General features: G+C 41.1%; 1 long non-coding RNA gene across 1 annotated transcript; it reads right to left on the reverse strand.

Moving 5' to 3' along the window:
* Positions 1-6,776: 6,776 nt before the first annotated feature.
* On the reverse strand, positions 6,777-12,625 carry LOC109321655. The gene is made up of 3 exons (XR_002104129.1): positions 12,522-12,625; positions 9,518-9,520; positions 6,777-6,787 (listed from the first exon to the last, which is right to left on the reverse strand). It is a non-coding gene; the product is annotated as an uncharacterized LOC109321655 (long non-coding RNA).
* Positions 12,626-13,512: the final 887 nt, after the last annotated feature.

Raw genomic sequence — 13,512 nt, forward strand, 5'->3', positions numbered from 1 at the left:
CTTAAGTTTTCACTCTTTTTTTAACTACAGAAAATACTTGAGTAATTGTTCTGTTGCAAAGAACTCAGAAAGACCACAAAAGAGTAGAACAATTTAGACACTATGAATTCCTATTTGAATACCAACTCTTAAAGTTTCACTCACTCTTATTTTACTGCACTAAAAAAAAAAAAAAAAGAGCAATTCTTCTGTTACAAAGAACTCAGAAAGACCACAACAGATCAGAATGTTTCTGACTGTATGGATTTGCATTTGAAATCTCTGTGTTTCTCTTGTCAGTCATGTAGGTGTTTGCATACCTACCTTGGCTAATATTGTACGGCACCCCATGACACCATTAAAAGTATCTCATGACACCCTAAGGTGCTGCAGCACACCAGTTGAGAATCACTGCTGTAGGGAATGAAAGGCATCTGTATCATTTTTGCTCTTACTCTAAGTTAAATCTAAGCACATCCTTTAACAGTATATAAGGCCTTCTGAAATATCTACATTGAAATGCAAAAGGCTTAAACTTTGCTTTAATGAATCTGATCCACTTTCACACAAAGTGAAACATTTGTATAAACATAGCATCATTCTAGATTTTGAAATTTTACTTCAGATTAATTTTTGCACCAATAGGCAATTTGAATGCAGCATATCTTAATGTGAAAGCTATGATTTTGCAAGAATTTGAGGCCAAGAAAAGGTCTTGAAGAAAATGTCAAATATTATTCTGTGAAATTTTGTAAATATATATTCTTTGTTGCCCAAGCCTCACTTCTGAATTGTGCTGGATTAATTACACTTAAAGTTATGTGGACATGTATTCCTTTATCATGTCATCTTTTTGTTAAGAATGTGACTGCAACAAATCCATTGTCATTTCAAACTTCATTGTTGTAATTCTTCTGCACACTGTGTCATCTCAGGACTATAATAGCTGGAGTTAATATCGGCTCCTTCTGTCCCAAACTAGAGAACTATGACTTAAATCAGGGGTGTCCATCTTATTTGGCCCTGTGGGCCAAAGCTAAACTGCAAGGCTTGTCACAGACTGGGAAGACCCCCTTTAGTAGTGGGGCAGTAGCTTGTTGGCATAGGTGCCAGAACCACTGTGTTGGTACAGTGCTAGAACCTAGAATATGAATCTTATTGTTGAAGACTACTTCCTTTGTTCCTCTGCTGCTGATGGTAGTCATCAACAGTGACTAAACACCCCAAATCCAGTGATGGGCAAGAATGGGGGGACGGGGAGGGGAGTGGTGGCACTCAGCCCTGGGGTTCTGGAGCTACACCACTGCAGTGGCTGCAGCAACTATACCAGCAAGTCCTATGGGACACAGTTTAACCACATGCAGGCCACATGTGGCCCACAGGCTACCAGTTGGTCAGCCCTGACTTCAGCTAAATGAAAGTCTCTATCAGCAATCAGCAAGAAAAGGTATATATAGTATAACTGAGCAATTCCATTCACTAGAAGACAGTAATGCACATAGTAACACTGATAATTGCAATGCGCTGACTGATCATTAAAACCCCACACAATTTAATGATGATATATATCTTTGTGGTTCAGTATGACATAAAAAAGAATCAAGCCTAATCTGTTTGGGATGTAATGATCCCTTGCAGATATCTGACTAGGCTGTCTTTTCTCCATTCGCTTCTTGAATTCCTTGGATGCATTTAGTTATGCCAATTAATAGGGCAAAAGAGATAGAGTCATAGTTCAGCCTCCATGCCCATCTAGTCTGTCAGCAAGGTGGTGATGTCCATACTACATGGACTGTTTGCTAAGTCAGATATTTACAATGCAGTTGGAAAATGGCAGAAGGGAACAAATACTTCTGTAACTATCTCAATGCATTTGAAAAGTTTGTGTGAAGCAGGGTCTCCTTGTATCCATTGAATGAGAGCTCCCTGACACTTAGATTTGTGAAAGCTACAGAGCTTTCTTTACCTTTGGAAACAGTACATTTTTTGCAAATACCTGATCCTTTAATAGTATTTTTAATAGAATACTATGAAATAGAAGAAATGAGAGTTGTGAAAATATCTAAGATCCATTATTATGAAAGAGCCAAAATAAGTGACCCATCTTCTGTCATGGATCACTCATTTTGGCTGGGACTTTCATAGTAATGACCCCTGGGTCTTATATGTTTTTGACTACTTTTATCTCTTTTATTAAAAGTAAATTAAAATACTATTAAAGGATCAGTAATTTCCAATCAAAATGATGAATATTGAAGAATGATCATATTTTGGTTCAGAAATGGGAAATGACATTCAATGGGCAAAAATAACATGAACAGAGTGGAAAAAGTACCAGTGGAAAGTCATTATATAACATTAAACACTCAAAGGAGTATTTCCCCTGTGGTTAATAATCTACCTCTTAAAAATATTCATTGTTATCCTATATAGTTATACCTATCACCACAATATCTAGAAACAAATTGCATCCGGGGAAAAAACCAACACTATTCTAGCATGTTTGTGAAATCTGTTTTGACAAGTCAATCAAGCTGCTATTTAATTAAATAATAGTACTATATATTCTAATTGCGCTATAAGATTCCTACTGCAATCTCTCAACCAAGTGAGAAAATAATAGGACTCACTATATGTCAAGCAATGAAAGTGCCTGAAGCGCATCCTAATGGTGAAATATTACTGTGTTCTATAGATTAATGAAAGGAATTGATCTGCTTTATGCACAAATGTAAACACTTAATCATTTAAATTCTCTTTTCTATTCAAAGCTGAAGGAAAGGGGTAAAACCTAAACAAATCTTGCTTCACAGAAACGTTAATCAGCCTCCTAGTGCCAGCAGGCTACAAACACCAACTACTAATTACTACTAGATAATGATATTAGTAATGAGTCTCTAGTTCCTTGGGGGCAGCAGAATAAGTTGGATTCAGATATTTATCAAGAGTGTTATTGTGACAAGCAGCATGAGAAGCTTGAATATTATTAAGGCCAAATATTTTCCATGAATTTCTTGGGAAACATGCCAATTCTTTACACAGTTTGCTGTAATAACAGCTGGTTTAAAATATCTGGGCGTTAAACAATAATATTATTATCAGTTTCCTCATTAGTTCTATTTTGCAATTACTTTCAGACACTCCATGTTAATATGGATACTCCACCCAATATGGGAGATTTTTCAGTGACCTTGGTTCTTGAAGGCCTGACATTCTTGGAGTGTAAGGCCTAAGCTGAAACTCAGTGAAAGCTTTCCACTGACTTTAATGACCTGTGAACCAGTCCCCAAATCCTCTAGTTTGTTTCAGGACAAACTAAGCACAAACCAGAGCATAATGCATGCGTGTGTGTTGTGGGATGAGTTATTTGGGTAAGACAGAGCAGTTCAGTCTCTGTTCCTACATAGTCCTTCTGCTGTTACTACTGAATGTGGAGGCATAGTATATTGTACAATCTTGCACAGTATTGTACAGTACAAAGGCCAGTAACCTCTACTGAGATTCAGTTGACCAGAGAGAGGGAGTAAGGTGGGGAATGACATTGAACAGATGGTTAGGGTGCTCACTTGGAAAGGGGAGATGTCAGTAATGCAGGGAAACAGTGAATAGGCCCTAGGTCTTCTCTGTCTCTGGTGAGTGCCTTGGCCAATTAACTACCAACCCATTCATAGGTGAATTCAGGATTTTGTGAATGAGGTGCAGGATCAATGACCATTGCTTTAGGGGTGGCTGCAACCCTACTCTCTGGTCTCCTCCCCACCCCCAGGTTGTCGTAGGGCACTAGGGTGCCCTGCTCCTTAAAGAGCTGAAACTGCTAGGGGAAGATCCTTCCCAGTGAGTTAGAAGTCCCAGTTGCTGGTTACCAGGGCAGCCGGAACGAGCTAGCGGCCCACACCTGCCAGTGGTCAGCTGACCGGAAGGGGCAGGGCCTGGCTCATATATAAACCCCAGGCCTGAGGTCAGGAAGGCTGCCAGCAGCCAAGGGGGAAGGAGCTCTGAGGAGCAAGCAAAGGGGAGAGGCCTGACTGCAGGTACAGCTTCTGATACTGTTGAAGGACAGAGCACCCCCAGTGTGGCTTGAATGATGTTATAGCCTGGCGGCTTGAATTTATGTTATAGCCCAGGGGCTGGTGTTTTGTTTGCTGTTGTACAAGACCGGTGGTTTGGGTGAGGCTATTTGGGGAAGGAGGAGTCCTCATAGGGGGCCCACTACATTGTACTCATCCCGGTGCCAGAGAGGGTGCAGCACTTGGGGTGCATGCACCCTGGTGCCAGAGAGGTGCAGAGTGAGACAGGGCTACGGAGAGCCCAGGGAAGACAAGGGGGCCAAATTAAAACCACACCTAGACTGGACAACATTGGTACCATCTGCGGGGCTTGGGGCATGGTAAAGGGGTGGTTGGAGCCATGCATAGCCCATAAGGCTAGGGTGCCCCGAAACACCCATTGTGACATCTATTTTGAAGCAGAATACACCAGAGGTCCAGAAACCCACAGGGGTCCAGAGAATCAATCAAGACAGTGTCCAAGAGGACTTAAAGGCATCCTCCCTATTAATCATTCTATCAAAGACGTGGTGGGTGAGAATAGAGGGTGCCCATTGGGTCAACTTGGCATGGTAAAGGGGCCTTGGGGAGATCACGGCCATCGTTCAGGACCCCATCCCATGACACAGGTGGATAGACCATAGCACAGGAGCAGCAGTGGGGACTTTTAAAAAAGATCTTCAAATTAGGCAAGGAGTCCTACCTCCCCATCCCTACCCCTAAATCTCAGTATCCTTCCCGTCACCCTTCATCCTCAGCAGCACCATCCCTTTCCCATCCTTTCCATTTGTCCCTTTCCCTGCTTTCCACTGCTGCTACAGCTGTCTTCAGATGATGGAGGAGGCACTCTAGAGCTATTCTTGCCTTGTTCTAGCTGGGCTTAACAGGGGACAGCAGCAGTGATGGCAGTGGGTGGGTTCACCTGTCTTGTACTTGCTTCTCACTGCATCAGCTGGGGACAGCAGTGGTGGGAGGTGGGGGAGGGGGTTAATTGGAGGAGAGGGAAGTGCTGCTGAGGACGGAGGGCAAGGGAAGAGGTGCCAATAGTGGGGAAGGAAGATTCTTACCTGATTTGGGGACATAAAAAGAAGTCCCCAGTGCTGCTCCTACAGTGCATTCTGAAAGGAGTGTGTAGATGTGCCACTGCACTCCCTCTGGATCCACCCTTGTACTCAATTCCTCCTCTTGTTTTCTCTATTTGGCCTGATAAATCTTGAATATTTTTCCTGCACTGTCTCCTAGTTACAAGAAAAGAGTGGAAAGTAGGCATCTTCTCCCAACCTAATTTAGAGCTTCCTGCTAGGATCCTTTCATGGGAGGTAGGAGACATGTGTTTTTAATGTCCCCAGGTAGAGGATGCTAATGAACCATCGTTTTTCACTTTCTGGGCAAGTGATTTAACCACAAGGTTATTATATAAAAAGGGCACTATCTTTACCTTTTCTTACTGTTATGTTTAAGTGAAAAGAGTGAACCCAGCACAGGTCCTTATCCTTATGAGGTACTTATACTTAGGAGACGGTCCCAGGCTGTGGATTCAGAGTTCTTGGAGAGAGTTTCCTGAAGCCTTGAGAGGTGGGATTATTCTCAGATTTTTCTCTGCTGACTTGCTCTGGGCATCAGCATTTGCTACTTGTTGACTCGAGCACCTCTCTGCTAAATGTGCTGGCTTATTTGGATCCTATTTGGAAGAACCTAGCTCTCTCCCTGCCTGCATATGGAATCTATACACCTAGCACAGGATTCTAGATTCCATTACTTGAGACAGGCACCCAAAAGTTAGGGGTGCCATACCTACTTTTTAGGAATCCTTTATTTGATCTAGCCATAAAGCACTTATTTTTCCACTTATTCCATGTGGAATCTTCTACCACCAGTTTGCTGCTTCCCTGATATAACACCAGTTTCAGAGGCAGTGATTATTTGCAGCTGTACAGCATTCAAACTTTGGAAGGCAGTAATGAAGGAATATTGTGAAGAAGTAGCATGGACCCATCTGATTCATTTAAAAAAGGGTGTTCTTATTTTAAATCAAAAGAGAAATAAATGCCATAGTGAATCTTGAATTCCTAACCCACTGGTGCCAAGGGGATTATAATGAAGTTTTAATAAATTTAAGCATAAAATTGGAAGTGCTATTAATAATATTCCATGTTGCTATTCAGCTTCATGGGAATTCAGCCTTAAGTCTTTTGCTTGTTAAGTACAGTAAGTCGCTAGGTTTATAGCTCTGCAAATATTTATACAAAGGAACTATAACCTCTTCTGAATACATAAAATGGCCAGCTTTTCAACTTCAGGTTAAACAGTTCAGTCACAATTTTTCCGAAAAAGAGGAAAAAGTGGAAAAAGCTTAAATATTCTGTCATGCTACGCAAAAGGAGACCAGTGGACCTAATCAGCTGTTAGTATCGCACTACTATTGAGATTCATAATATTGAGAATTCCCTAGCATGTCTAAGACAGATTTAACTGATGAACAACTCTTTCAACTAAAAAGCTGTTACAAATGTCTTCTAAAACTTGCAGCTATATCAGGACTGTCCTTACAGGTGGGCAATGTGGGTGACCACACAGAGCGCTACGTGCACATATGCATGTGCAGCACTTTGCCCTTGCCCAGCCCCATGCCAGCCAAGCCCCACCCCAGGCAGGATGAGTGGTACTCAGCCTAGCCTGCCCTCACCTCCAGCTGCTGCTCAGGAGGAGCCTACACTTCTTTTCAAAACTTGTGGGGTGCCCTTGATAGCTATTTCCCCCCTCTAATATACAAGTTTGTACATTACTGCTTTTCTTTTATGGCAATGACCTAGCAAGCAAACTTCTGTTTTTAATGTAATGGAGGCACAAATATATTCAAAGAGGGGTTCAACATTAATAATGGATAACTAGAATATTTAAAACATATTATTCCCTTGTGTTAGCATATTATAGCTGTAATGGCCAAGACAGAGTTTTAACAGTTAGCTGACAGCATAGTGGAAGAATGATACACTCATGTTCCAGAGTGTAAGCAAACCTCAAACTATTAGGCATTAGGAGGAAACAGAGTGTTCAGCAGATGACCCCCACACCTGCCTTTTTCCTTTGAAGCATCTGGGCTAGGTCCTTTTCTGAAATAGTAGAGATGATCCTTGGCTCTGGCTGAGCGTGGCAGTTCTTGTGTATTTGATATTTGGATCCAGCACTTTTTTTTTTACCTAATCCAGTTAGTCTTATTCGTTTGTTAGATTCAATTTACATTTTATGATGGGTAGTACTGAAGTACTCAAATACAATAGTATTAAGCTAATGGAAAAACCTTAGCAGATGTAGCGCTACAGACGTGCTGGCACTAGGGTTTTGTTTTAATGACTGCAAAAACTATTGCATTCCATGGAAAACTATCGTATAAATTTCAGTGCAGTGCTGCAGTCATGTGTTGTTGGGTGGTTTTTTTTTTGTTTTGTTTTTGATTTTTTTTTGTTGTTTGTTTTCTAAATGCAGCTTACATGTTTTCCTTCCAAAAAAATGAGGACGAACAAAAGGATATGGAGAGGAATAAGGAAAACTGGAGGTAGCAAGGAATGAAAAACTAGGCGTAGGTTGAAGAAAAGTAAGAAAAGGGACTTGAGAAGAGAGTGAAGAAAAGCAGTTTGATTTAACTTTCAAGGGTCAACTTCCCCTTTTCTGCCTTGAACTGCATAATACACATGGACATATCACCCATTTATGCCTTACCAATTTGCTGCTTGCTTTTATCGGTGAAATATGAATTGATTGCAGCTTACCAAGGTGACAAAGTGTGTACTGGATCCATGCAGGGATGACATCTCATCATATAGGCATGTCATTGTTGTGTGTCACACAACATCATACACAAGAGGGTTATGATATGCCTGAATGACAAATCCAACTCCTTTGCCAAGCTCCTGCAGCCACGAATTCCTATATTTATTTGGCAAAAAGTCTAATAATAGTGATTTAGATTTCTGCATTTCTGTCAGCTTCAATTTTCTTTTTCAACCTGCCAGTTGCATGAGAAATTTAGACCATGGACTTCTCAGTCAGTCAAAGGGAAAAACATCTTACAAACTGTAATTATTTAAAAGGAAGGCATTCACCTGCACAAATTCATCCAAACAATTTCCAAAAAAATATATTCAAATGATGAAAGCCTGGAAAAATAGAAGAAAGCAACCTAAGACTAATTGCTACTCTGAAGAATACTGAGTTCCTTACACACCTAAAACACCCATCTAGTCCATTGGAAGTTAGGATGAGTTACAAGAGCTGATTTCATTAACCATTTAAAAACGTGTAAGAGATTTTTCCTATACTAGATAGGACTATAAGAGTTAAATTTAATAATTTTTACGAAGTCTGCATAGAAATTTATACTGTTTCACTTAATATACAAAAGATGATAAATCCAGTTTGAATTGTTGCACAAAGGCAGAACATCACTTATGTCAATGACGCTTTGCTTTTTTGCTTAATTTTCTATAGAAAAATAATATGAGAGAGTTTACCTTACAAATAAATCTAGGAAGATGAATGTACTCTATAATTAAATTCATGCCATCACAGACCCAGTCACGATATAGGGACATGATATATCTACTGATCATATAAGGAAACCATTAATCTTAGTATTAAAATAAAGATGCTTTCAAAGGTGTGTATATGTTTGCGTGCACAGGCTTGTGTGTGTGTGTGTGTAATGCTAATTGATAGACCTAGGCAGGAAGTTTCCATTAGAATAATTCTCCAAAGGAAAATTTATTTTCCACAAAAGTTAACTTTTCTATGGGATATCTCTAATTCTACCACATATTGGCCGTGTCCAGATGAGTGCGCACATGCCCCATCTCAAGCCCCTTTCAGGTGGGGCAACAGATACATGCAGGAATGAAAAAATGTTTGCAGCGCGGGGAGAAAACTAGACCCCTGGATATCCAGGGGTCTAAAAAAATCAAAGTTTAAAAAAGCGGAGCATGGCACGGTCCTGGACCATGCCCTGAGGCAACTGGAGGCTGAGTCTCCCACAGAGATGCTCTGGCTGGCAGAGCATCTCTATTGTTGGCTCCTCGCCCTGGCGCTGAAACACGCAGCTGGCCAGGCCATGTGTTCAGCACCAGGGCTCCACTCATGTAAGGGGATGGGGGGAGGGGACCATGGGGGGGACCCCTGATGGCCCCTCCCCCTACCAGCCCCACCCTCATGGCTCCCTCCCTCTGCCCAGGACAGGGCAGCCTCTTATACTGCTAGGGACAGCACAGGTGCTGGCTCCAGGCTGTAGGTCCCCCTGGCTGCAGATCCGGGAGGAGCCAGGCAGGGTGATTTTGCCCCAAGTGGCGCAACTTGCTCCATACCGAAGTGTATGTCTGAGCACGTGCACTGAGGCAAAAAGCCCCAGCTCAAATCTGCACCACTTCTATTTGAGCTGCTGCAAGCACACATGCTTGCATGTGTGTACACGCCCATTGAGTGCATCTACATGAGGCGTTTACTGCCTAATTAGCTAGTTGAGTTGCCTGATTAGCTCCACAGTAAAGTCTCAGCATCTACATGTGTAGCCCTATTAGGAATCAACTCTGCTGTAGGTTAGTACTTGTAAACACAAGTATTATCTTGCAGTGGTGTTATTTACTGCACTGCAACACATAGATATTAACAGGCTGGCTGGCTGGGGCACAAGGGTGCTTCAGTATGGGGACTACCTGCCAGCTAACCCCACACTGAAGCACCCTTTTGCTCCAGCCAGTCCCTCCACAGCACATTGAGCTGGGTCAGAGGAGCTCTGGGCTGGCAGACTGACCCCCTCAGGCCTCCTGCTGCAGTCCTGGGTGCATGTGTTAACACGATACACAGGAGCAATAAACTGGCTGGATGAACTGCACTGGAGTTTATTCAGTTTACAATTGCATGTGTAGACATGCCCATTTTCAGTTTTTCAAAAAGAAAGTCCAACTATTTAATTTAGATTTTTTTTAACCTGAATATTTCATATTTTTAAACTGATAATTTTTTTAAATTAAAATTTATTCAATAAAATATTGTTACCTTTCCTTATGAACGTGTTGCCTTAATAGATTCATAGTTTGGGCCCTTTAATTTTTTGCAGTGAGACACACAGTCCTTAAAGGAGCCTATCTCACAATGCACTGTGGATTTCTGTATTGTGATATGGGGTGCAGGATTTCTGAGTGGTAGGAATCGTAACCATGGGCGCATTCTGAGAAATATAATATGAACAGAAAGCCTAGATCTAAAGGGAGAATGAGGACATCAGTCTTTCTAACTTTAACTTCTGTGAGGCAGTGTGCTACTATAGGAAATACATTTTGTTACTGAATCAATTCATTTTTTTTTTTTCAGCCAGTTTAATAAACTGGGAAGGAAGGGAGTGCTTAAAGGAAAAACTTCTATTTCTGGGATCAAAATATTTCCACATTTTCAAATTAAGTTTTACTGATTTTTCTAGTCTACAAAAAAATTAACTTTTTGTTATGATTTTGAATTTCATTCAGGTCTAAAACTTTCTATCCAAAGCTGTTCTCAAAACTTATTTTGGTTAGTCAAAACCAAAAGATTGTGAAATTATAAATATACATCAGTCTTTGAAAACAATTTTTTTTGATCCAATACTTAGATGATAGTATCTCACGGACATACCTCCTGAGTTGTAGTTCAGTGTCCTCATGTTCCCAGCCTGGTCTGGGCTTCCTGTTCATAGTTTATTTTCTGTGATGATGCTGAACTCTAGAATGAGGGAAGACCATAGTGCATCATGAAAGATGCAGTCTAACTAGGAAACCCAATCTATACAAAAAGTATGAGACTCCTAAACTTATAACTCCTGTTAAGCACCATGAAAGCATTTTTTTTCTTCAAAGTATTCTGCAAAAAAGCCTACATTCTGACCAGCTGCAGTTATCTGTTATGTTATTCAAGGCATGCAATTTTGAACAGGTCAGAAACTGAAGCTAGGCATCCTTGCCGTCATATATGTATGGTCTTTTTATGGTAAGAGGGAAGTAGGATTGTCCTGTTTCTTAAAAAGGCAAAGGAAGATGTTCTTTAGGTTATTAAGGTATTTTGAATCATGGACTTAAGTCTGCCACAAAGTGTGTGAGAAACTGGGCAACTCAAACCAACATTTCCTAACACTGATAGCTAAAAACTGTATTTGGGCACCAGGATAAGTTGCTTAAATTTGATAGATGTTAGGCATCTGCAATTATCATTGAAGCTTAGCTACATATAGGTACTTTAGTATGGCTTGTATAAATTAGATAGCTTACCTTATGCAACCAAATTTAACAATTTTAGTCTCAATTGTTTGTGCCTTCATTTCATCACTTGGAAAATGGGAATAACAAAAGTTTTTTAACTACTTCATAATTATTGCATGCAAGCTTTAAATCGGGAGCTGGAGTGGTGTGGGTGCTAAGGCATATCGCTGACAGCAGAGAGGTTGGAAGTTCAAAGCCATATCAGAAGCATTTATGGCACAGCCCTGTTGGATTCCAGAACATCTGCAAATTCTGCTAAGTATCTTGTCACAAGGACATGACATTTATATTGCAGACTGAAATTCAGATGGTGGATGTCATAGAAATACAAAGTACTGTAATGCTTTATTATTGTGTAACTCCCAATGAAATTAGCCTATGCCCCACATAGAGACTGACACATCTAGTGTTTACTTGGTTTCTTTCCCAATGTTTGTTGATGAGTTATGATTTGTTCTAAACTGATACGGTTTTCATTGAAAGGTTGTTTATATACCCACATATCTGAGCTGTTTTACAATCATTTTAGTTGAAATTAAGATCATATAATTGATTATGTTTAACAGTAGAAGCTGAAAGACATGCAAATGGTAAAGTTCACATTCAAGTATTCTCTTTTGTATAAAAATGTGCTGTTACAGAATGCAGCAGAGTTCTGATAAGCTGCTGCCAGGAATAAGCTATCGCAGAAACATTTTCTATCGCTGTCACTTTTTTTTTCTTTTTGAGAAACCATTTAAAGGAAAAATGTGCTGCCAGGTTAGGACATTTATGCTAAGTCTGTACATAAAGTCACAAATTCTGCACAGCCTTGTGCCAAATAGAAAAAAAGTTAGTTACTCTATTATTTTACTGAAGATTTAAAAAAAAGACAAAACAAGAAGACACCAACTGGAACTATGCTGGCACAGAGAACTAGTTGAAAAATGGGGTTTTCCTTATGAGAAAAATTAAAAACGTTCAATTCAGAAATGTTACTGTGGTGCTTCCTAGGAGTTCTAGTTTAGGGATTTTTTGCTCCAGCTCTCCTCTTTAGCTTGGGCTATTTCTTCCATGATGCACTGTGGTCTTGTTGAGAGAAGTTAATGCGGCAAGGGAGTCTGCTGCAGTATGTAATGGGAAACAGAGTAGCCATTAAGCTCAATTCACAGACACGAGGAGGAATTTGGGTTTTCTATTTCCCACAGAAACTGAGTAAACCACGGATTTTACTTTTTACAGGAGGCAAACGCAGATTTCTCATTTCACCAGAGAAACCCGCAGATTTTGCAGTTTTGCAATGAGCCCTCTGCAGGCTGGAAGAGTTCCAGCCTGCAGGGGGCTGGGAGGAAGCAGGAGGAGGGCGGTCAGGCAGAGAGCACCTTGTGCATATGTATCAGGGCTGTGAGAAACAGCACCGTTTCACTTCGACTTCATTTTGCTGTTTCGATGGGACAGTGTTTCGTTTTGAGTTTCGTTTAATTTCAAAGCACTGTTCCATTTAGTTTCGTCAAAACTGTTTTGATGTTTTGCTCATGGGCTATAATGGAGAATCATGAAACTGCCTATTACTTTGTCATTTGTAACAGATTTGGATGAAAACAGCAGGGATGGTAGCCCCTTCTGAGGGCATGAAGCCTGCCAAGTTTCAAGGAGCTAAGTGGAGGGGTTTTTGAGGAATTGCACCTCAAGCTACTGACAAGCAAAACTCATTATGTGTGTGTTAAGGCATGCCCTCACTGGCGCTGGGAGCTGTACATGACATGGTAATGAGCCCCAATGAGGTCTCCCCCTCCCCTACAGCCTCATCTCGGTCCACCACTTTACATAACAACAGGTAATAACTTAATAACCAGCATAGTTGGCATCACAGACTGCCTTGACCATATTGGCCCCATTGTCAGTGACCATAAACCTGTGGGTAAGGTTGCCCTACACAATGAGCCACCTCTGCACCAAGTGGTTCATGGGCCCCATGATCTCTGTTGCCATGTGGGATTCATCCATCGCCTTGGCTTGAAGGAGAGCCCACTGACCGGTTGCACCAGTGGCCTGTGAGGGAGAGGTATGCATGATCTTCACCCAGGCTGCTTCAGATGTCTGAGGTCAAGTGTAAGGCCACCTGTGGACCTGCCTTGTGCAGCTCCTTCCCTCAAGTAATCCCTGCATGCCTCATACAGGGAGGGCACCACCGTTTTGCTGAACGTGATGCATGTAGGCACTTGGTATGA

The sequence above is a fragment of the Crocodylus porosus genome, unplaced genomic scaffold (assembly GCF_001723895.1).
Source record: "Crocodylus porosus isolate Cpor-Errol unplaced genomic scaffold, CroPor_comp1, whole genome shotgun sequence".
Classification (NCBI taxonomy): Eukaryota; Metazoa; Chordata; order Crocodylia; family Crocodylidae; genus Crocodylus; species Crocodylus porosus.